This window comes from Dendropsophus ebraccatus, chromosome 4 (assembly GCF_027789765.1).
Source record: "Dendropsophus ebraccatus isolate aDenEbr1 chromosome 4, aDenEbr1.pat, whole genome shotgun sequence".
Classification (NCBI taxonomy): domain Eukaryota; kingdom Metazoa; phylum Chordata; class Amphibia; order Anura; family Hylidae; genus Dendropsophus; species Dendropsophus ebraccatus.
This window is the reverse complement of record NC_091457.1, coordinates 105,564,983-105,586,978: the sequence shown is the minus strand read 5'-3', so window position 1 is coordinate 105,586,978 and position 21,996 is coordinate 105,564,983.

The following is a 21,996-nucleotide window of genomic DNA, read 5'->3' as shown; positions in this document are numbered from 1 at the left end:
CATCTGGATGTATGTGCCAACACCGACCAGGTAGTATAAAAAAATTTTTAGTAAGTGAAATGATACATTCCCTGTAGTGAGCACTTACTAGTGACCATGTCACCAAGGCCATCACAATGCTCCCACACGTACGCTTTCCCTGACCCAGAAGACAAATCTCTCTCTTTTGCACATTTCTATATGTACAATCATGGCCAAAAGTTTTGAGAATGACACAAATATTATATTTTTACATGATCTGCTGCCCTCTGGTTTTTATGTGTGTTTGTCAGATGTTTTTATCACAAATATAATTGCAATCATATTATGAGTTATATTGAGAGTTAGAATGAGTTAATGCAGCAAGTCAATATTTGCAGTGTTGACTAGAGATGAGCGAACCAGGTTCGGGTTCGAGTCCATCTGAACCCGAACTTTCGGCATTTGATTAGCGGGGGCTGCTGAATTTGAATAAAGCTGTAAGGTTGTCTGGAAAACATGGATACAGCCAATGACTATATCCGTGTTTTCCACATAGCCTTAGGGCTTTATCCAACTTCAGCAGCCACCGCTAATCAAGTGCCGAAAGTTCGTGTTCGGATGGACTCGAGCATGCTCGAGGCTCGCTCATCTCTAGTGTTGACCCTTCTTCTTCAGGACCTCTGCAATTCTCCCTGGCATGCTCTCAATCAACTTCTGGACCAAATCCTGACTGATAGCAGTCCATTCTTGCACAATCAATGCTTGCATTTTGTCAGAATTTGTTGTTTTTTGTTTGTCTACCCGTCTCTTTATGATTGACCACAAGTTCTCAATGGGATTAAGATCTGGGGAGTTTCCAGGCCATGGACCCAAAATCTCTATGTTTTGTTCCCTGAGCCATTTAGTTATCACCTTTGCTTTATGGCAAGGTGCTCCATCATGCTGGAAAAGGCATTATTGATTGCCAAACTGCTCTTGGACGGTTGGGAGAAAATGCTCTTGGAGGACATTCTGGTACCATTCTTTATTCATGGCTGTGTTTTTAGGCAAGACTGTGAGAGAGCCGATTCCCTTGGCTGAGAAGCAAACCCACACATGAATGGTTTCAGGATGCTTTACAGTTGGCATGAGACAAGACTGGTGGTAGCACTCACCTCGTCTTATCCGAATAAGCTGTTTTCCAGATGTCCCAATCGGAAAGGGGATTCATCAGAGAAAATTACTTTACCCCAGTCCTCAGCAGTCCACTCCCTGTACCTTTTGCAGGATATCACTCCCTGCTGCCATTCCTGAGCAAGCTCTGCACTGCTGGAAGCCTGATCCCGCAGCTGAAACACTTTTAAGATATGTCCTGGGGCTTGCTGGTCTTTCTAGGGCGCCCTGGAGCCTTTTTGGCAACAATTGAACCTCTCTTGAAGTTCTTGATGATGCGATAGATTGTTGTCTAAGGTGCAATCTTTCTAGCTGCGATACTCTTCCCTGTTAAGCCATTTTTGTGCATTGTAATGATGACTGGATGTGTTTAGAGATAACCATGGTTAACAGAAGAGAATCAATGATGCCAAGCACCAGCCTCCTTTTAAAGTGTCCAGTGGTGTCATTCTTACTTAATCATGACAGATTCATCTCCAGCCCTGTCCTCATCAACACCTGCACCTGTGTTAATGGAGCAATCACTGAAACAATGCTAGCTGGTCCTTTTAAGGCAGGGCTGCAATGATGTTGAAATGAGTTTTGGGGGATAAAGTTTATTTTCTAGGCAAATATTGACTTTGCAAGTAATTGCTGCTAAGCTGATCACTCTTTATAACATTCTGGAGTATATGCAAATTGCCATTTTAAAAACTGAAGCAGTATACTCTGTAAAAATTTATATTTGTATAATTCTCAAAACTTTTGGCCATGACTGTATATGCAATGCATATATATATATATATATATATATATATATACACTCACCATTCACTTTATTAGGTACACCTGTCCAACTGCACGTTACCACTTAATTTCTAATCAGCCAATCACATGGCGGCAACTCAGTGCATTTAGGCATGTAGACATGGTCAAGACATTCTCCTGCAGTTCAAACCGAGCATCAGTATGGGGAAGAAAGGTGATTTGAGTGCCTTTGAACGTAGCATGGTTGTTGGTGCCAGAAGGGCTGGTCTGAGTATTTCAGAAACTGCTGATCTACTGGGATTTTCACGCACAACCATCTCTAGGGTTTATAGAGAATGGTCCGAAAAAAGAAAAAACATCCAGTGAGCGGCAGTTCTGTGGGCGGAAATGCCTTGTTGATGCCAGAGGTCAGAGGAGAATGGGCAGACTGGTTCCAGCTGATAGAAAGGCAACAGTGACTCAAATAGCCAACCGTTACAACCAAGGTAGGCAGAAGAGCATCTCTGAACGCACAATACCTCCAACTTTGAGGCAGATGGGCTACAGCAGCAGAAGACCACACCGGGTGCCACTCCTTTCAGCTAAGAACAGGAAACTGAGGCTACAATTTGCACAAGCTCATCGAAATTGGACAGTAGAAGATTGGAAAAAAGTTGCCTGGTCTGAAGAGTCTCGATTTCTGCTGCGACATTCGGATGGTAGGGTCAGAATTTGGCGTCAACAACATGAAAGCATGGATCCATCCTGCCTTGTATCAACGGTTCAGGCTGGTGGTGGTGGTGTCATGGTGTGGGGAATATATTCTTGGCACTCTTTGGGCCCCTTGCTACCAATTGAGCATCGTTGCAACGCCGCAGCCTACCTTAGTATTGTTGCTGACCATGTCCATCCCTTTATGACCACAATGTACCCAACATCTGATGGCTACTTTCAGCAGGATAATGCGCCATGTCATAAAGCTAGAATCATCTCAGACTGGTTTCTTGAACATGACAATGAGTTCACTGTACTCAAATGGCCTCCACAGTCACCAGATCTCAATCCAATAGAGCATCTTTGGGATGTGGTGGAAGGAGAGATTCGCATCATGGATGTGCAGCCGACAAATCTGCGGCAACTGTGTGATGCCACCATGTCAATATAGACCAAAATCTCTGAGGAATGCTTCCAGCTCCTTGTTAAATCTATGCCACAAAGAATTGAGGCAGTTCTAAAGGCAAAAGGGGGTCCAACCCATTACTAGCATGGTGTACCTAATAAAGTGGTCGGTGAGTGTATATATATATATATATATATATATATATATATATATATCTACATAACGGGGCAGATTTGTCAATAAAACTAAAAAAAAAAAACACCCCTATAGGAGCTATATGCACAGCATAGAGCTAGTCACCCTGCTCTTCCAGAAACAGACATAATAAAGTAAAATTTGAATTGAATATATCATTTATGGCCCTTTGCTCGTATAAGTCCTTGATCTATGGGATTCAGAGCCAGAAATCCTTCACTGTTCTTCTTGCTTAGAGAAGGTGGATGCTTAGAAGAGGAGAATATAAATGCAGAATAATATTGATATAACGGGACGCTCTTTCCTCTGAAGTCGAAGTCAACAGATTCCTGTCACTGTGAGCGTGCTTGGATATTGAATGGCGAGTGATCTATGGACGGACGATGTGTACAAACAGGGGAAGAGGTTACGTGTGCGGATACTGAATTGTTTGCTGAGTTCTCTGCTGTTATAGACAATGAAAGGAAAAGGCCAATACCTGCAAAATTGGTTCAACTTGAATAATAGGGCGTGTGTAAGTGCAATTTTTCCACATATACACAAATATAGAAAGGGCAACACCTCACTTGCCATGATCCACCCAAACCCCCCTCAATCCTTTCTTTATAACCTCACATATTAGCACTTGCTTTGGTCTTATATACTGTAGGAGCTTATAACAGTATTTCATAGGTTTTAAATGGCGTTATTAAGAAAGCACCTTATGGCACTGTATAATATAATCGAGCCCTACAACTAATAACAGGTGATGTAAGGGGAGAGAGCAATCCAGCATAATGAATTAGCCCAATCCTAAGGAAGGGATGAACTACCGCAGACTAGGAGAACACCTGTTCATGATGTTGGGGATAGTCTCTTAAGTCACGTAAATCTCTCGGGTACCTTCAACAAAGACTATCCACAAAGTGGAGAGTTACTACTAGCTCGTGTTCCCCGCTAAAACCTGCTCAGTCCTAAGGAAAAGGTCAACGGTCGGCTCGACCTAGTTGTTCAAGCCGTACTACTGGATCCGGCACTTTGGGATCTCCCAGCAATAGGCTGAGCTTCGTAGCCGTGAGCATTGGTTTTTCTCTCTACACAAAGTTGTGGAACGCAAGCCAAGGTTGCAAGAATCCCCACAGCAGAGTACAGTGCATATTTGAACAGGCCCCCTCCTGGCAGTCCCCCTAGCCACAACTACAAGCTTCACTTGTTAAAGTACAAGAAACTTTCCAAAACTCCCCTAAACACATTATTTTATTACTTAAAGTAAACTTATAGTGCAAAATGCACTATGTGTACTTGATTAATAAAAAACACTGTATTGTTCCTTTAAGAATTTTTTCAAGTAAATGTTTTCCACTGTAATCTTTGACTTTATGTACTGCACCATCAAAGGGAACACCAGGAACTACCTTTTAACAGACATGTATTGGGACTTATGGAGGGCTACAACCACTACTAGCCCTGTGACAAGTTTTGCTACAGTACTAGCATCCCTGGGTCATAACACTATCCTAAAGATTAAGGGGGTATTCCCACCTCAACTTGTTAAGGAACAACAAGCTGTCCTAGGGGGATCCAACTACCGGGACTCCCAGTGATCAGTGCATACATGGACATTCATTTTCTATGGGCCCATATGGGATAAATAGAGCACTGACTGGAGCATGCCCAGTGTGACCCATTTATTCCAGGGACAATTCTGTCCTCATTTTTAGGATTGGTAGGGGTCCCAGTGGTCAGATATCAAGCCATGCCCTATCCCATAGATAAGGGATAACAAGATGAGATGGTAATACCACTTCAAGTTGAACGGTATATCAACCACTACTTAAAAGGAAAAAGGTCCTCTTTTTCTTTATTTTAGAAACAAACACGACCAACATGACCTATCCCAGAGGGATTGTCATTCAGCTTTCTCAGACCCAGGAATGGCAAATCTATGTATAAATATACATCCCTAATGAAACGTGTAGTTTAGGATAAGTCAGGAAACAGAAACACCTAATACATGGCATGGTTGTTGTTAATTCTGTGTAGCCACCATTGAAGCCACTGTGAGTGATAGTTCATCATGATCTGTACAGTGGTAAAATATTGGAATGCAGAAGAGAATGGGAATACTGCAGAGGTGATGGTTCCAGGCAGCGCTGAGCTGCAGACAATTATTACTTGTAATCTGGTTACCGGCTCAGGACAGCCTGTCATTTATTTCAGCTTTAAAATCCATGACAGGAATGTGACTTTGCAATCCACAGGGAAGCAGGAGGAAAACCGATCAATAATCAAAAAACAAAGAGAAGGTAGATGAGATGCTGATCTGTCATCCTGAAAATCAATACTGCCCTTCCTTTCCTATGCAATGATGGATTCCTACTTTTTTGATTCTATGGTCTCAGATAATTTACAAAGCGTACGCATATGAGTTTTACACAACAATGTTCACATTATACATAATAAAATATAAGAAGAAATTAAACTGTGACTAATTATTTTCATAAATATAGTAACAATATGTCATAAAACTACTTACACATTTTACTTGCAGTACCAATCCTGACCACACGGTGTGCTGTGAAAAGAAAATATCCTCATTATCCATATAGAGGGCAAAGAACTTTTGGTCAGTCACTCGCAGTACAACAAACTGTGGCACCACCTAGTGGTAGAAATGTTTACTGCACCAATTAACATTCTGCTTTCAAAATACAACTACAGTGGTACCTTGGTTTAAGAGTAACTTGGATTAAGAGCGTTTTGCAAGAAGAGCTCACAGATTTTCAAAATTGCAACTTGGTTTAAAAGCATTGTTTTGGTTTAAAAGCTCCCTGTACTGTGTGGGAGGGAAAATCAGGGAGGGGCATGGTCTGCATAGCGTGGTCTATGGCACTGTACTCTGACCCAGGAAGTCTCCCTCACCTTCCAAATCACAGCAGGTCCACTTCAGGCTGGGGCTTGCATCAGGGGACAGGACTGTGGAGGTAATCTCTTCATAGCTCTCTACCCCGAACAGAGAGTGCTGCATTTATTTGCCCACATATGTCCTGCTCATTTCTTCATGCTCTCTGCAGTCTCTGTCAGCCCTTGTGTTTCCCATCCTCTCCATTCTTGCTATAATCTGCCTGCACTTACACTTAGCTATACACACTGCTGTATAGAAAAGTTTCTGTCACTGTCCTCCTGCACAGCTATGTGATTCTCACTTCCTGATTGGTCCATGCTAAACACATACCCCTTTCCTATTGCAGTCATGTGACCACACAGACCTCTGACAGAAGCCCTGTTCTAGCCTATTGTACTACATTACTGCATTATGGGGATCTGCAGTTCCATCTTGTATCTACAAACTGCTGCTGGTTTTCATTCTTATCCATTTACTATACATTATACACCACATGCTGCTTGGCTTTACTCTACAGTAACTTCTAATATGACATATCCAGAAATTAAAAAAAAATATATATTTTGGGGGTGTGGAACCATTTATCTGCATTTGAATGATTCCTTATGGGAAAATTTGCTTTGGTTTAAGAGTTATTTGGATTACAAGAACAGTTCCGGAACAAATTATGCTTTTAATCCAAGGCACCACTGTATATATTTATAATTTTCAATTTCTTAGATAATTTTTAAAACTGGAGAAATAAATCATCCTCACCATAACTGGTAGCTTGGTAGGTATGTTTCCCTACACAGAACATTGAAATAGATACAAAAATAAAAGTGTTTGCTCTTATTTGCTCTGACACATCAGAACTACAGATATAGCACCCATCATTTCAAGCTGACACATGTTCTCTGTGAGTACAGCGCTTGGGCTGCATTATCAGGAGCTTTCTGTCATTCACAGCAGAGAATTCTAATAGATGCTATCGCAAATACTAAATATTAAAATCAGTAATTAGCAAGTGACAGTCATATTGATGAACGTTGCACATCCAGACTGTCAAGCTGCAAACTTAGCAGGAAACCTTGTAGCTCTCTGAATTGGCTGATGCATGTGGGACTGGTACAAGGATATTGTGACTTCAGGCCAGAGAGAGGACATTATGGTGGCTTGTGCTGCTGACTTAAATCATTTGCTTATTAATGTTGCACAGGATCCATAGGATTCCATGTATATAGGGTATATTGTACTCCCTAGAAGCTATGTTTTCTTATACTACCATACTACCATCTATCTATTTAGAATCTGATGGAGCATACCATTAATCTAACAGGGAAATTTTTGTTTGCCCAAAATAAAATTGTATATACTGTTGGGAGACTTGAAGACCAGTTTCCTGACTGCCAGTTTGGAGTAGGGGTGGCAAGCATCAGAACAGCCCAGGTAAAATCCACAGAAGCCATGTTTTTCTATGGCTTAAAGCAAATGTACCACCAGGTACATCGCTATGGGCTTTTTATTACAAAAGACCGGCGCTTGCAAAGACCTTTTTTTGAACTTCCCAGTTATGGCGGACAGTGGACAGGTCTATTCTCTAGCACTATCCAGGTATGAAGCACAAAGGCATGAAGTGACTGGTGCAACCCATGTAAAGAACCTAAGAAGCTTTCCAAAGCCAGAAACAAACAGAATCATATTAGAATGAGTGAAAGCTCAAAGGGGGAGATTTATCAAACATGGTGTAAAGTGAAACTGGCTCAGTTGCCCCTAGCAACCAATCAGATTCTACTTTTCATTCCTCACAGACTCTTTGGAAAATGAAAGGAGGAATCTGATTGGTTGCTAGAGGCAACTGAGCCAGTTTCACTTTACACCATGTTTGATAAATCTCCCCCATATTCTCTTTGGGCTTAAAGGTATTCCACTCAAGCATAACTTTTCATATGTTGCTGACCATGAGGCTAACAATTAATTTCATATTTGTTATTATGTATTGAGTCTCCTTCTCTTTGAGCAGCTGCTTTCTGATGAAGACACAAAAAACTGTGTGTGAAATTTTCTCTCTGTCATCCTCCCTCCCCCCTCTCTTCCCAGATGGCTGATGTAAACAAGTCCCTATCTGGAACTTTGTAGCTTCTCTGTAATGCTGAGAGGTTTATCAAGTTGCTGATGAACTCACTGTGATTAATCCTCTCTGTATTACAAAGTTGCAGATAGGGACTTTACATAAGGATAGGGAGTTTACATAAGGCGTCTCAGAAAAGCTCACACACAAATCTTTGTGTCTTCAGCAGAAAGCAGTAGCTCATATCTGGGGAAGGAGACTAAATAGATAATAACAAGTATGGAAGGAATTGTTAGTTTCACCATGGGCAGCAACATATAAAAAGTTATGTTTCAACGGAATACCCCTTTAACCCCTAGGCGACCCAGGACGTACCGGTACGTCCTTGAAGTCTGTTCCCAGACGACCCTGGACGTACCGGTACGTCCTGAGCTAAGAAGCGCGCTCCTGAGCGGAGCGCGCTTCATATCAGGTGGGGGCCAGCTGCAATCAGCAGCCGGCACCTCATCATTAATGACACGCTGCAGCAGTCGCGCTGCAGCGTGACATTAACTTCTTAAACGCTGCAGCGTTTAAGTGTAAGTGACAGGGGGAGTCCCCTGTCACTAACCGATCGGGACCCCCGCAGTGTGACTGCGGGGGTCCCGATCGTTAAAACGAACCACCGGAGGTCTCTCACCTGCCTCCGTGTGGTCCGATCGGCGCTCTGGTCGCTAAGCCTGCACAAGCAGGCTCAATGAGCAGAACGCTGATAACACTGATCAATGCTATGCCTATGGCATAGCAATGATCAGTGTATAAAATCAAAGTAGTGTATGTACAAGTCCCCCAGAGGGACTTAAAATGTGTAAAAAAAAGTTAAAAATCACTAACACACTACCCCAAAACCCCTCCCCCAATAAAAGTTTAAATCACCCCCCTTTCCCATTATATAAATAAAACATATAAAAATAAATAAATAAATAAACGTATAATATACCGTAGCGTGCGTAATTGTCCAATCTATTAAAATATAGCAAGCGTCACTGCGAACAGTGAACGGCGAAGACGAAAAGAGGGAAAAAAGTGCGCGGATTACCGATTTTATGTTACATTATATATAAAAAAAATTAATAAAAAGTGATCAAAACGTCCGATCTTCACAAATATGGTATTAATAAAAACTAGAAATCATGGCGGAAAAAATGACACCCCTACAGCCCTGTAGGTGAAAAAATAAAACTGTTATAAGCGTCACAATAGGCCCATTTTATTAATATTTAATTGCCAAAAAAAAGGATTTCATTAAAAAAATATATACATTAGAGAATCTGTGTACGCCTGCATATGGTTGTGTTCAGTCTGACCTATAGAGTAATAGTATCATGTCACTTTTACCATATAGTGCATTACATAGACACAGGAACCCCCCAAACGTTACCATATTGCATTCTTTTTTTACGATTTCACCAATTTATATCTTCATAAATAATATATTTGGGATTCCGTCATACATGTTATGGTAAAATGAAAGTACAAAGTACAACTATTCCTGTAACAAACAAGCCATTACTTGGCCTTGTAGATAGAAAACTGAAAGTGCTAGAGCTCTTAGAAGGGGAGGAGGGAAAAACGAAAGCGCAAAGATCAAAATTTGCGCGGTCCACTGGGTCATTTTGGGCCTGGTCCTCAAAGGGTTAACTCAACTCCGGCAAACCTGTTGGTGCAGCTTACAGACTGCAGTCAAATTTCTTCTGTGGCCATCAAGCATACTGATCCACTATGCGTGTTTTGAAACAACCAAGCTTGTCATGCCATTGTTGTGAGGGAAGCTCTCCTTACTAGTGATGAGCAAACTTACCATATGTTTGCGTTCATCCAAACCCAAGCTCTCGGCATTTGATTTCTTCTGGCTAGAGAAGTTGGATAAAACCCTAGGGCTGCCAGTAAAATTCCATGATATCCAGGACTCTGTAGGGCAGTATCTAACTTCTCCAGTCACTGAGAGTCAAATGCAAGTTTTTGGGTTTGGCGAAACCCAAAGGTTCAGTTAAGCCCTAAGTGAGTAAGTTAGGCTACAGACATTGCTTGTTTTTTTTTTTTCTTTGTTGTTGTTTAATTAGGGTACATGATTTTGGGTGGGGGATGAGATAATTGTGGGGGGTTTAAGTAACATACAGTAACACTGCTCTTAATATGCACTTTCTGTTGACAGGAGAATCTATGATTAAATGTGTTAGGAAATGTTAGTGCTCCATATACAATAATGACACTGTCACAAAGCCGCACTAATGAGAAGCCCCTATTCCAAACCTTCACATTCACCATCTCCTCCATCAATACTCTGCGGAGAAATTTCCTCCATAAATCACTTATAAAATGATGCAAACCTCTGATGTCCCGCTGACCTTTATGGTGATATAAGCGTCTGCGCTCTTAATAGACAGTGTGGATTGCGGAAACTTATCAGCTTGTTATTCTCATTCAACCTTTTAGAAAACTGTAGTACAAAAAGTCTTCTTATCCTGATGTACCGCTCCGAGACAAAGAGAAATCTCAGAAGTTCAAGTGTCTGGTGTGAAAAATAACCTGCCAGACCAAAGACAGATACTCATCACTGAGCTAGCCACCATTGGGCTAATGAGAAAGAAGTCACTAAAGGGGATTCTCCAGAATGTATCACACATGACAGGTTTAGATACAGCCGCTCAGCAGAAAGTATAAAGAAATCATAAGCTTAGATATAGCATGTGAGCAGACATCATAAGCTAAGGCTGGTTTCACACTACGTTTTCTGTTTCCGCTAAACAGATACGTCTCAGAAACATAATGGGGAAAGTTATGAGAGTGTCTCCTGCATACATTGGCAAAAAGGCACAGATTGTTGTGTAAACCACTTTAGTCTTGATGAATTCCTCCCAAAGACCCATGTGACAGATATGTTTGATTGATACATAGGTTTCTACTATAAAAGGGGTGTCCGTAATTCCTCATTTCTGTCACTTTGCGTTTTTATTTTCTATGCTATTCTCTCCACCTACTAACTGTATCCATCGCTTCCAATCTTAATGCAACAGGAAACTCTATTCAAAGTATAGGATAATGGATTGTGCTGAATGCCATCAAATACCTTTCTTGCTGTGTGTTTAAAGGGGTTACCCAACGCTACAAAAACATGGCCACTTTCTTCCACAGACAGCATCACTCATCTCCAGTTTGGGTGGGGTTATGCAACTTAATTGAATTAAAGTGAATGGAGCTTAATAACAAACCACACCTGAACTGGACACAAGAGTTGTGTTGTCTATGGAAAAAAAAAGTTGCCATATTTTGTAGCGCTGGATAACCCCTTTAACATATGTGTTAATTTAGGGGAAAAAAAGATATTTTGTTAATGCAACTAGCCTTATAGGGTCCATTTACACAGAAAGATTATCTGACAGATTATCTGCCAAAGATTTGAAGCAGTAGCGGTTTAACTTTACCATAGGCCCCGGGCTGTTCACCAAGCCTGGGCCCCCCTATCCTACTGTAACTATAGCAGCACTGGCACTAGTTCATAATACAGGATAGATAATGTCATGATGCCCTCAATTGTGCAGAATTGCTGTAAATAAGCAGAACTGTAACCAGGAGACATTACACCACTAAAAGTATAAGTCGTTTTGGGTGGCCATGGGCTACCCAGGAGTTCAGGGCCGCGGGCTGCTGCCCGAAACGGACCTTTTATAATCCGCTACTGATTTAAAGCCAAAGCCAGGAATGGATATGAAAAAAGGAGAAATCTCAGACTTTCCTTTATGACCTGACCTCTGTTTATAATCTGTTTCTAGCGTTTGGCTTCAAATCTTTGGCAGATAATCTGTCAGGTAATCTTTTTGTGTAAATGGACTTTTACATCATCGCAGGTGGGAACCAGTCTCCAATTCTGACTACTGGTTTGACAAACCAAGGGCAAGCAGTGATCCTACATAACTGTTCAGGAGTGCCCAGTCCAGTTCTGCACCACCGGGCTGGGTGGGTTTTGGGCACTTATTCAGATACAGTACATGAGCTCATCAGGTAGGATCACACATGTCAGATACAGCATAAAGTACCAAACATAATAGGATTAGATAGATAAGCACAACAGACAGTATGACACAGGATAGACATAGGTAATCATAGGTGAAAAGAGTATTACACACAGTATAATTAGATACTGCTACTCAGCAGACAGTAACTGATAAAAGTCTTAGATACAGTATGCCAACTCAGAAATGCACCATGGGAAATATAGTCCTGTTTGGTTCTTTAATGCTGTGTCCCTCTTATTTCTGGGACTACTAGTGTAAATGGAGGCACAAAAAATGTGTGAGGGTACAAAAATTGGATACACAGTGGTGGTGGGGGGATAAAATATATTGGAGGCATTATATGCTAACAGAGAAGACCATTTGTGTGAGGACACTATGAAGGGGGGAAAGTTGAGGGGCCTAAGATGTTCATCCAACAGATCTGCAGGGATTTGTAGCAGCTCTGAGAAAACATCACTCATGAATCACTAAATGTAACTGAATTGTATTCATTTATACTGTTTGCAGAGTGACTATGTTCAAATACTTAGGCAGTTACTGGGCATGGTAAGGGATGGGGCTAAGTAAAATATTGGAGCGGCGCACAAAGCATAAATGTCCCTCTTGCATTAGGTAAATGCTTGGTAGGCATGACTTTACAGGTGAGACTTGTAGCAAATTGCTTGTGCTCTTGCCATGGTGTGGCCAGTATTGAAACTGCAACACTAAAAGTTTTTTTATCCTTATAATTCCCAACTCATTATTTACATACAGTATTTTTAAAAATTCTTTACAGATTCACTGCATTTTAATCCCAGAAGAAATATGTCTGAGAGACCTGACAGCACACTGGCACGGCTGCCTTGGAATGCAGATCCCATGTAGACCCTAAAGGAAAAGAGGTTTCCACATTTAGAGTAACTGCAAAAATCGCCACTTCTGTTTAACATGAAAAGTACTATGATGTCCTTCTACAGGATGGCTATGACTAAGGACTATCTGCCTGAGAAATCCTCTGCTAACACTCTGCCATCAAACATAACATAAATTGGAAATTATAGTGTCTACTGTAAGGTAAACGGCCATTCTAAGCTGAATGTGCCTGCAGATTGCAGACGTTACACAGCTTCAGGCCCAGCAAGTCTGGCTTGAAAAATAGATTGGTTATTGTCTACATTGATTGCTTAAAAGAAGCTGCTTGCCGGGAGGATACATCTCAGGGTTGTTAATGCGAAGCATTTTATCTCTTCAGAGGAAGAGAATAGTAAAAATCTTTATCCCTTCAGTGCAGAGAAAACAATAAGCTTGTTCAGTAAATCCAGCTAGAGGACTAGGAGACTGCCCAGAGGGATAATACATACTACTAGGGTCCAAGGGCTTCCAAGTGATCTCAACTCTGATCTCTAGTTGAGATGAGTGAACCTCGAGTACACTCAGATTTGCCTGAACCCAATCTCTTGTCATTTGAATACCGGTGGCTGAAGAACTTGGATGCAGCCTTAAGGGTGTCTGGAGAACATGGATACTGCCATAAGCTCTATCTATGTTTTCCAGGACTCACTAGGGATACATCCAACTTTTTCACCCACCGGTATTTGAATGACGAAAGTTCAGGTTCGGATGTGCTCAGCGTGTTGGAGTTGCATTCACTCTACAAAGCGTATTTCAGCTTAGTAGGGAACGTGATGAAGTTGCATGCCAGCAACAGGATCGGAGCCTCTTACATCAGCCTTCAAATTAGCACAATGTTGATGCCCCTTTTGAAAGTTTTGAGCCTAATCAATATGATTCATCAGGAACAATACAGAAAGAGCAAAGTGTTCTTTCTATAGTGTCCTACCTTCTATGTTGTGTAGGCAACCCGCTGGGGAAATAGTGGAAGGTAAATATGTGCCAAGCAGGTTATTGTGGTTGGTGTGGAAGTTCCAGGGAGGTCGGGGTGACCAATCGTGTAGTACATTCTGGACTGTCCATGTAGCTGAATTGCAGCAGGAAAACTACAATGTAGGTGCCACAGAGGTAATGTGACTCTATGGGGAAAAGACAGCAGTTTGTGGTCAAAACTCTTGTTACTGACGTTTGCTGACATTTACTAACATTTGCTATTTAGTATAGGGCCATGTGGTTAAAATGGGCTGTTTTTATTAGAACAACTATAGCATGGGAGGCTGTTCCCACATTGCAGACCAGGCTTTATGGGGCTTTTTTAAGCCTCTTGCTTCAAATCAGGGGCATAAGAACTACTGGCTGCTATGGGGCCTGCCGCATCAGGGGGCCCAGTGGCCCGCTCCAGCAATAGACTGAGCCCCCTAAGCCATTATTCCCAGCAGTCGGTGGCCGAGCAGGACTTCCAGGTTCTGCAAGAGTCCTTTAACTGCAACCGCTCCCTACGAGCACTTGCATTTATGTATTTATAAGAACACTTGAAGGCTTAGTAGTCAGTTGGAAAGGGCGGGGGGGGAGCAATCAAGTTTGCTGCTTGTTCTTGCATCCAAACCTTACTTGTACCTACCACTTGTGACGTTAATTCCCATAGTTGTTTTCAAAAAATCTGCTCAGGCAAGTCAGGAAACCATATTTTCCTTCCTCGCTTCCACGCCGCGCAGTTATAAGCATTGTCTCCCCTTTCCCACCATTTGTAAAGACAAAATAGATGTTTAGCACCCTGAACAGAGGCTTTTTAAACTCCAGAGAGCGTTCACCAACCCATTAAATACAAACCTCCTGCATTTTGCTCTTTTTACAGAGCCTAGGGAAGTCAATGCGATGCCATCCCTAGTAGGATCAGCCTGTTGGCATATAATGTTTAGTGGTGAAAGAACACCAATATATGACCCCTCATAGCCATAATTCCAGATTGGTCCAGTAGTATGCAGGGCTCTATGAATTATGACCTTATCAACCTCCACTAAAGGTTCATAATTCTCTACTAACCACTAAGGTACTTCCTCATTTCTGATAAACTTAAAGTGAACATATTACCTAGATTTTTATTTTTTACTGATTAGAGCCAGACACTGAAACATATGCATTTTTTCTAATCTATTTCTATTTTCTGCAAGATTTCAGGTTTATTTTAAAATTAGATAGCAAAATTAAAAATCTGAAAAAATATTACCAAAAACACTTTAAAAATATGTTTATCATAAAAAAATGTATTAAAAGAATACGCATTTTCTGATGAAACATGTTATTTAAGTGTGAAAATAGGGCCTGCTACTAACTGGCTTTAATACAGAAATAAAGTGGTATGTGTGAGTTGCAATCTTTATCCCCTAGAGGAAAGGCTTGAGGAAGTTACTGATTGTCCAGACGCCAGAAGCCCCCAAAGCAAGCTGGAGCGCAGACCCGGTAATGTATGCATCAGGCCGCAGAGGGTTATGGGGGCTGACATTTACATATGTAATCGTATTGAAAGTGACAGTGAAGGGACCCGCAGCAGAATTCGCTGCAAATTGGCAGCGTGAAATCCACCACAGATCCATCCAGTTCATTAGCAACTTGACCTCAGATTAACCCTCCCAGAATTACAAAAAAGATTCAATGTTACAGATAAAGCCAGTCAGGGACTTGTTTAAAACATCTGTCTTAGAAGGGAGGGAGGAGAGGGAGACAGAGAGAACAGCTCACACAAAGATCTTTGTGTTTTCAGAAGCTCAGAACTGAGGGAAGGAGACCAGCTATAGATAATAGATGATAAAAAGAAAGGAATGAATTGTTAGTCTCACCATGGGCAGCAACATATCAAAAGTTATATTTGAGTGTAATACCCCTTTAAATAGTTTAGTAGTTTCATTATTAGCTAGACTGTAAATGTGAATATCATGGTGGGCACTGACAGACAGCCTGAAATATGAATACTATAAGTAAGCTAAACCCTTTGTCAGGGACAAATCATTTTTTATAGAAAACAGCAAATGATGGAATGTGCGTAATTACATGAGACTTGCAGCGAGCTTCAGGCAAGCTCATAAAAACTTGTAAGAAGAATTTCTTTTACAAAAAATTGTATTCTTTTTGGAGGACAATGCTGTCTGTAGGAATGCGGAAGAACAATTAAACCCTTAGGGAAGGAGAAAACAAAGGTAAGATTTAAGGGCCCGCTTTCCTAAAAGACCATCTTGGCCTTTCGTTTCCATGGAGATGACACAAGCCACAATGAATAGAATAAATGCACCTTTTATTCCATACATTTTCTGCAAATCGAAAGTTACAAAATGTTTCATTTTAGTTTAGATTGTTTTTATCTCTTTTTCTATATAACTTTACATTTCTATGGCAGTGCAATGGTTTTAACTTTCCTCAATGTATACATTCAGTCTAGATCTTATCGGGGGAATTTATTAAGAGTGACTGTAAGCCAGTCTTAAGTAAAGCCCCGCCCCTATGCACCCTGTAAAATTTACTAAGAGGTGCATTCCCCTTACTAAGCCCCTATTACATGGGGAGACATAGAGGAGCAAACGAGCACTCATTCCCGCTCGCTGCTGCCGATATAACACGCAGCGTCAGCAAGCAGGTAAGTGCAGGGGAAGCCGCGGGAAGCGCTGGGTAAGCCGTTTAATGAATTTTATGTGCTGAATTCAAATATCACAAGGAAAAATGTTAATTGGCTCTAGTTTCTATGATATTGAAGAGTTCTCATGTTACTGTTTTGTGAATTGTATAGAATACAGTATAATAGCCGACATATTTATTACTTCTGCAATCATAAGGAAGCAAGTTTACTGTTCATAAACTTTTAAAATATATTCATAGGAAACTTAGTTCTATCTGATATCAACTACAATTTACAGGCATATCCAAGAATTTTTACAAATTAATTATGTTTATTGAACTCTGGAATGTAGGTCCTTATTCAATGGTTACTCGGTGCATTTACACATGTCTTTTGTATTCATACATGGGATTGTCTCTGATAACTGTCCAACAGTAATCTGCAAGCATTGATGGGTTCCATTTACCCCGATACCTTAGGCTAGGTTCACACTGCGTTTTTGCAATCCGTTTTTTTTTTTCATCCGCTTTTTTTGCAAAAAACAGATGCATTTGTGTGCATCCATTTTGATCTGTTTTTCCATTGACTTCCATTATGAAAAAAAAAAAAACGGTTCAAAACAGATCTGTTTTTTTTTGACGGACACAAAAACGTAGCTGACACTACTTTTGTGTCCCTTAAAAAAAAGGATCCATTTTTCTTTTATAATGGAAGTCAATGGAAAAATGGATCAAAACGGATGCACACAAATGCATGCGTTTTTTGCAAAAAACGGATGAAAACAACGGATTGCAAAAACGCAGTGTGAACCTAGCCTTACCCTGATACCTTTTTTCCATATTGGTCATTTTAATGGTGCGTTTACACAGAGAGATTTATCTGACAGATTTTTGAAGCCAAAGCCAGGAACACACTATAAACAGGGAGCAGGTCATAAAGAAAAGAGATTCCCTGTCTTTTCAAGTCCATTCCTGACTTTGGCTTCCAAAATTGGTCAGATAAATCTGCCTGTGTAAATGCACCATTAGATGATGCAATATACCAGTTGATGATGCAATACTGATGATGCAAACTTTTCCCAGTATTCTATCACAGGCTGTGAGAAATATAGAAAATACCTCTATATCTTCAAAATTAGAGCCAATTTCAAAATTTTAACATCATTTTCTATCTCAGCACCCCAAAATTAGTTAAGATCAACTGTTTTTATGTTGGAACCTTTTTGGTTGTTGACCAGTGTAATTGTTCCATGTAATAGGGCCTTTAGTTCGGTGGATCTTTGGCTGCCCCTTATGCTGCTCCAAAGCATTAATAATAAATTCCCCCTATTGTGTTTGTGCTGTGATTGCTAAGCTGTAGTCACCTTTACTATCTCTTAGGATGCTGGAAACCACCAAAGACCTCTCCATAATCATTCATGGTCTGGGCCTAGCTGATCTACATGCCTCTCTAATGGTACTTTTACACGGTGCGATAATTCGCCCGATCGCACAATTAACGATTTTGAATGAACAATGTTTTTTTTATAACGATCAGCATTTAGACGGAACGATACATCGTACGGAAAATTCGCTATGCGATCATTTTGCGATCGTTTAAGCCTATCTCACACATAGGGGAAATTGTTGAAAGACTGTTTACACTGAACGATCTGCGAATTTTTTGCGAACGATCAACAATGATTTAAGAACATGTTGAAAGATCAAAATGAACGATTTCTCACTTGTCGTTTGATCGTTTGCAGCGTTTACACGAACGATTATCGTTCAAATTCGACCGTTATCGTGCAAAAACGAACGATAATAGTCCCGTGTAAAAGGACCATAAAATGTTTATTTCCTCATTCAGGTCAGCACTTGTTCTGTTCACCGCATGACCTTTTTCTAGAAACTGGTCATTGGTTTTACCTAAATGTACAAATAATTGTTAATTAGATTTGGTTTGAATCATTGTTTCAACCAGTAACATTTGTTGACTAAACATTTTTTAATTTGGGGCATCTAGTGAACATATAAGAGTAAGTGAAATGTTCTTTTTTATTGGATATAAATGAAGTTAGTAAAATAGGAGATACAAATGGGTATACCATAAAGAAGCAGAAAGGAAGTGGAGAAAAAAAGGAGAGATGAGTGAATATACAGTAATAATGAAGCAAAGTGCTTTGTTATCTGTGCAATCTGCTCATCAGCCTGCTGCCTTTCCCAGGACTGGATCCAGCTTTTCCCAGCACCTAGAGAGGAGTGGCAGTGAGTTATAAGGCAGCGGGCTAATGAGCAGATGGCAGAGATAACAAAGCACTTCTCTTCATTATTACTGTAAATTTGCTCCTCTCTACTTTGTTTCCACCACTGCCTTTCTGTTTCTTTATGTTACACTTATTTGTCTCTCCTATTTTGTCTCTAAAAAGAAGGTTTCAGGCAAAAAGATGAAGTAGTAAGAATAGTTCAGGGAAAAATAAAATGAAAAGAAAAAGCAAGAGAAAGGATGTAGGAAGGGAAAAGAGGATAGGGAGAAGATGTAGAGGTAAGGGAAGAAGAATTAAATATAGTACAAGGAGGAAGAGAGGACATATGGACAAGAGAAAGTAGAAACAAGAATACTAGAGATGGGCAAACTTTTCAAAAGTTCAGTCCGACCGGACTTTCGGATTTTTTCGGATTTCATAGTTTAAAGCTATATGATACGGGGGTAGTGTATTTGGTTGAATTTAGGGCTTTACATGTCAGTAACATAATTATCTTTTCGATATCTCAAAGTCATTTTTTTTTTAGACTTCAATATTCACCATTACAGGGTCTATGCAGGAAACTCACCATTACTGGGTCTATGCAGGAAACTCACCATTACAGGGTCTATGCAGGAAAAATGTCACAAATGCAGTGAAGGAGCAACAGTAGTCATTGGAGGCCAGTGGAGGTCCAGCAATAGTCATTTGAGGCCAGTACAGGATCAGCAGTAGTCAACATGGAGGCCAGGCAAGAGCAGCAGTAGCCAACATGGAGGACAGGCAGGAGCAACAGCAGTCAACATGGAGGCCAGGCAGGAGCAGCAGTAGCCAACATGGAGGCCAGGCAGGAGCAACAGTAGTCAACATGGAGGGCAGGCAGGATCAGCAGTAGCCAACATGGAGGCCAGGCAGGAGCAGCAGTAGTCAACATGGATGCCAGTTAAGGTCCAGCAGTAGCCAACAAGGAGGCAAGGGCAGGCACACCAGTAGTCAACCTAGATGCCAGTTAAGGCCCAGCAGTAGCCAACAAGGAGGCAAGGGCAGGCACACCAGTAGTCAACCTAGATGCCAGTTAAGGCCCAGCAGTAGCCAAAAAGGAGGCCAGGCAGGAGCAACAGTAGCCAACATGGAAGCCAGGCAGGATCAACAGTAGTCAGCATGGAGGGCAGGCAGGATCAGCAGTAGCCAACATGGAGGCCAGGCAGAAGCAGCAGTAGCCAACATGGAGGCCAAGCAGAAGCAGCAGCAGCCAACATGGAGGCCAGGCAGGAGCAGCAGTAGTACATGGATGCCAGTTAAGGTCCAGCAGTAGCCAACAAGGAGGCAAGGGCAGGCACACCAGTAGTCAACCTAGATGCCAGTTAAAGCCCAGCAGTAGCCAACATGGAGGCAAGGACAGGCACACCAGTAGTCAACCTAGATGCTAGTTAAGGCCCAGCAGTAGCCAACATGGAGGTAAGGGCAGGCACAGCAGTAGTCAACCTGGATGCCAGTTAAGGCCCAGCAGTAGCCAACAAGGAGGCAAGGGCAGGCACAGCAGTAGTCAACCTAGATGCTAGTTAAGGCCCAGCAGTAGCCAACATGGAGGCAAGGGCAGGCACACCAGTAGTCAACCTAGATGCCAGTTAAGGCCCAGCAGTAGCCAACATGGAGGCAAGGGCAGGCACAGCAGTAGTCAACCTAGATGCCCGGTAAGGCCCAGCAGTAGCCAACAAGGTGGCAAGGGCAGGCACAGCAGTAGTCAACTTAGATGCCAGTTAAGGCCCAGCAGTAGCCAACATGGAGGCAAGGGCAGGCACAGCAGTAGTCAACATGGATGGCAGTTAAGGCCCAGCAGTAGCCAATTATGAGGCCAGTGAAGGCCCAGCAGTAGCTATAATGGAGGCCAGTGAAGGCCCAGCAGTAGCCAAGATGGAGGTCAGGGCAGGAGTAGCAGTTGTAATGGGGTTACATGAGCAGCAGAAGCGGAATAATGAGGTCCATGGACAGGCGAGAGGTAGCAGGGCAGCAGGAATGGTGGAATGACAAGTAAGGTCTAGTTCACATATAGGCCATAATAGAAGCAGAAAAGGTCCTACATCTTGGTGACAACAGGACCAAATCCTACTCTGTGGTATCAGGATCAGGTGTCACAAAGTCCTTATCTATCCATGTGGCGTTTATTTTGATGAAAGTCAGACGTTCCACGCTATTACAGGACAATCTGGTTCTCCTGGGACTGATAATATGACCTGCTGCGCTGAAAACTCCCTCAGATGACACACTGCTGGGCGGACAGGAGAGTATGTCCAAAGCAAATTCAGCGTGTTGTGGCCAGACATCTAATTTTCACACCCAGTAGTCCAGGGGTTCAGGGACATACTGCCAATGGGTACTGCCTCCATCCTCATCCTCCTCATAGCCCTGCATGTCCTCCTATGGCCCCCCTCTGGTCTGGCAGGAAGACTCATCTCCTTCTCCTCCACCCGTCTCCCCTAAGAGTTCCTGTGCGTTCAGGTCCTCCTCCTCAACTTCCTCTCCCTCCTCTTCTGCCAAGCCTTCCTTCAGCGACCCAGGCTGTGACAGTGGCAAGACCTCTTCCCCCTCGCCACTGAGTAGCATCAGCATTAGCTCCAGTACATGAAGCATGGGTATGATGGCGCTCAGTCCTGTGTCTTGCCCACTGACCAGAAAGGTGGCCTCCTCAAAGGGTTGTAGAAAGCGGCAGGTGTCACATATGAGCTGCCACTGGCCGAGCTCCAGGTTACACAGGGGAGTCGCCGTGTCCGCCTGCATCAAGAGGAAATCAGTCAAGGCCTTCCTCTGCTTATAGAGCCGGTCCAGCATGTGGAGGGTGGAATTTCACCACGTGGCTACATCACAAATGAGACGATGGTTAGGAAGACCATTCCTCCACTGCAGGTCGAGGAGGATGTGGTGAGAGCAACTTGAATGGCTGAAATGGTTACACAGCTTTCAAGCCATTGACAGCAGAATCTGTAAATGGGGTGAAGACTTTAGAAAGTGTGTAACTATTAGGTTTAAAACATGTGCCATACACGGGGTGTGCCTCATACCTCCTCGACGCAGCACGGAGAGAATGTTGCTCCCATTGTCACTTGCCACCGTCCCAACTTTAAGATGGAGTGGAGTCAGCCACGAGAGGATTT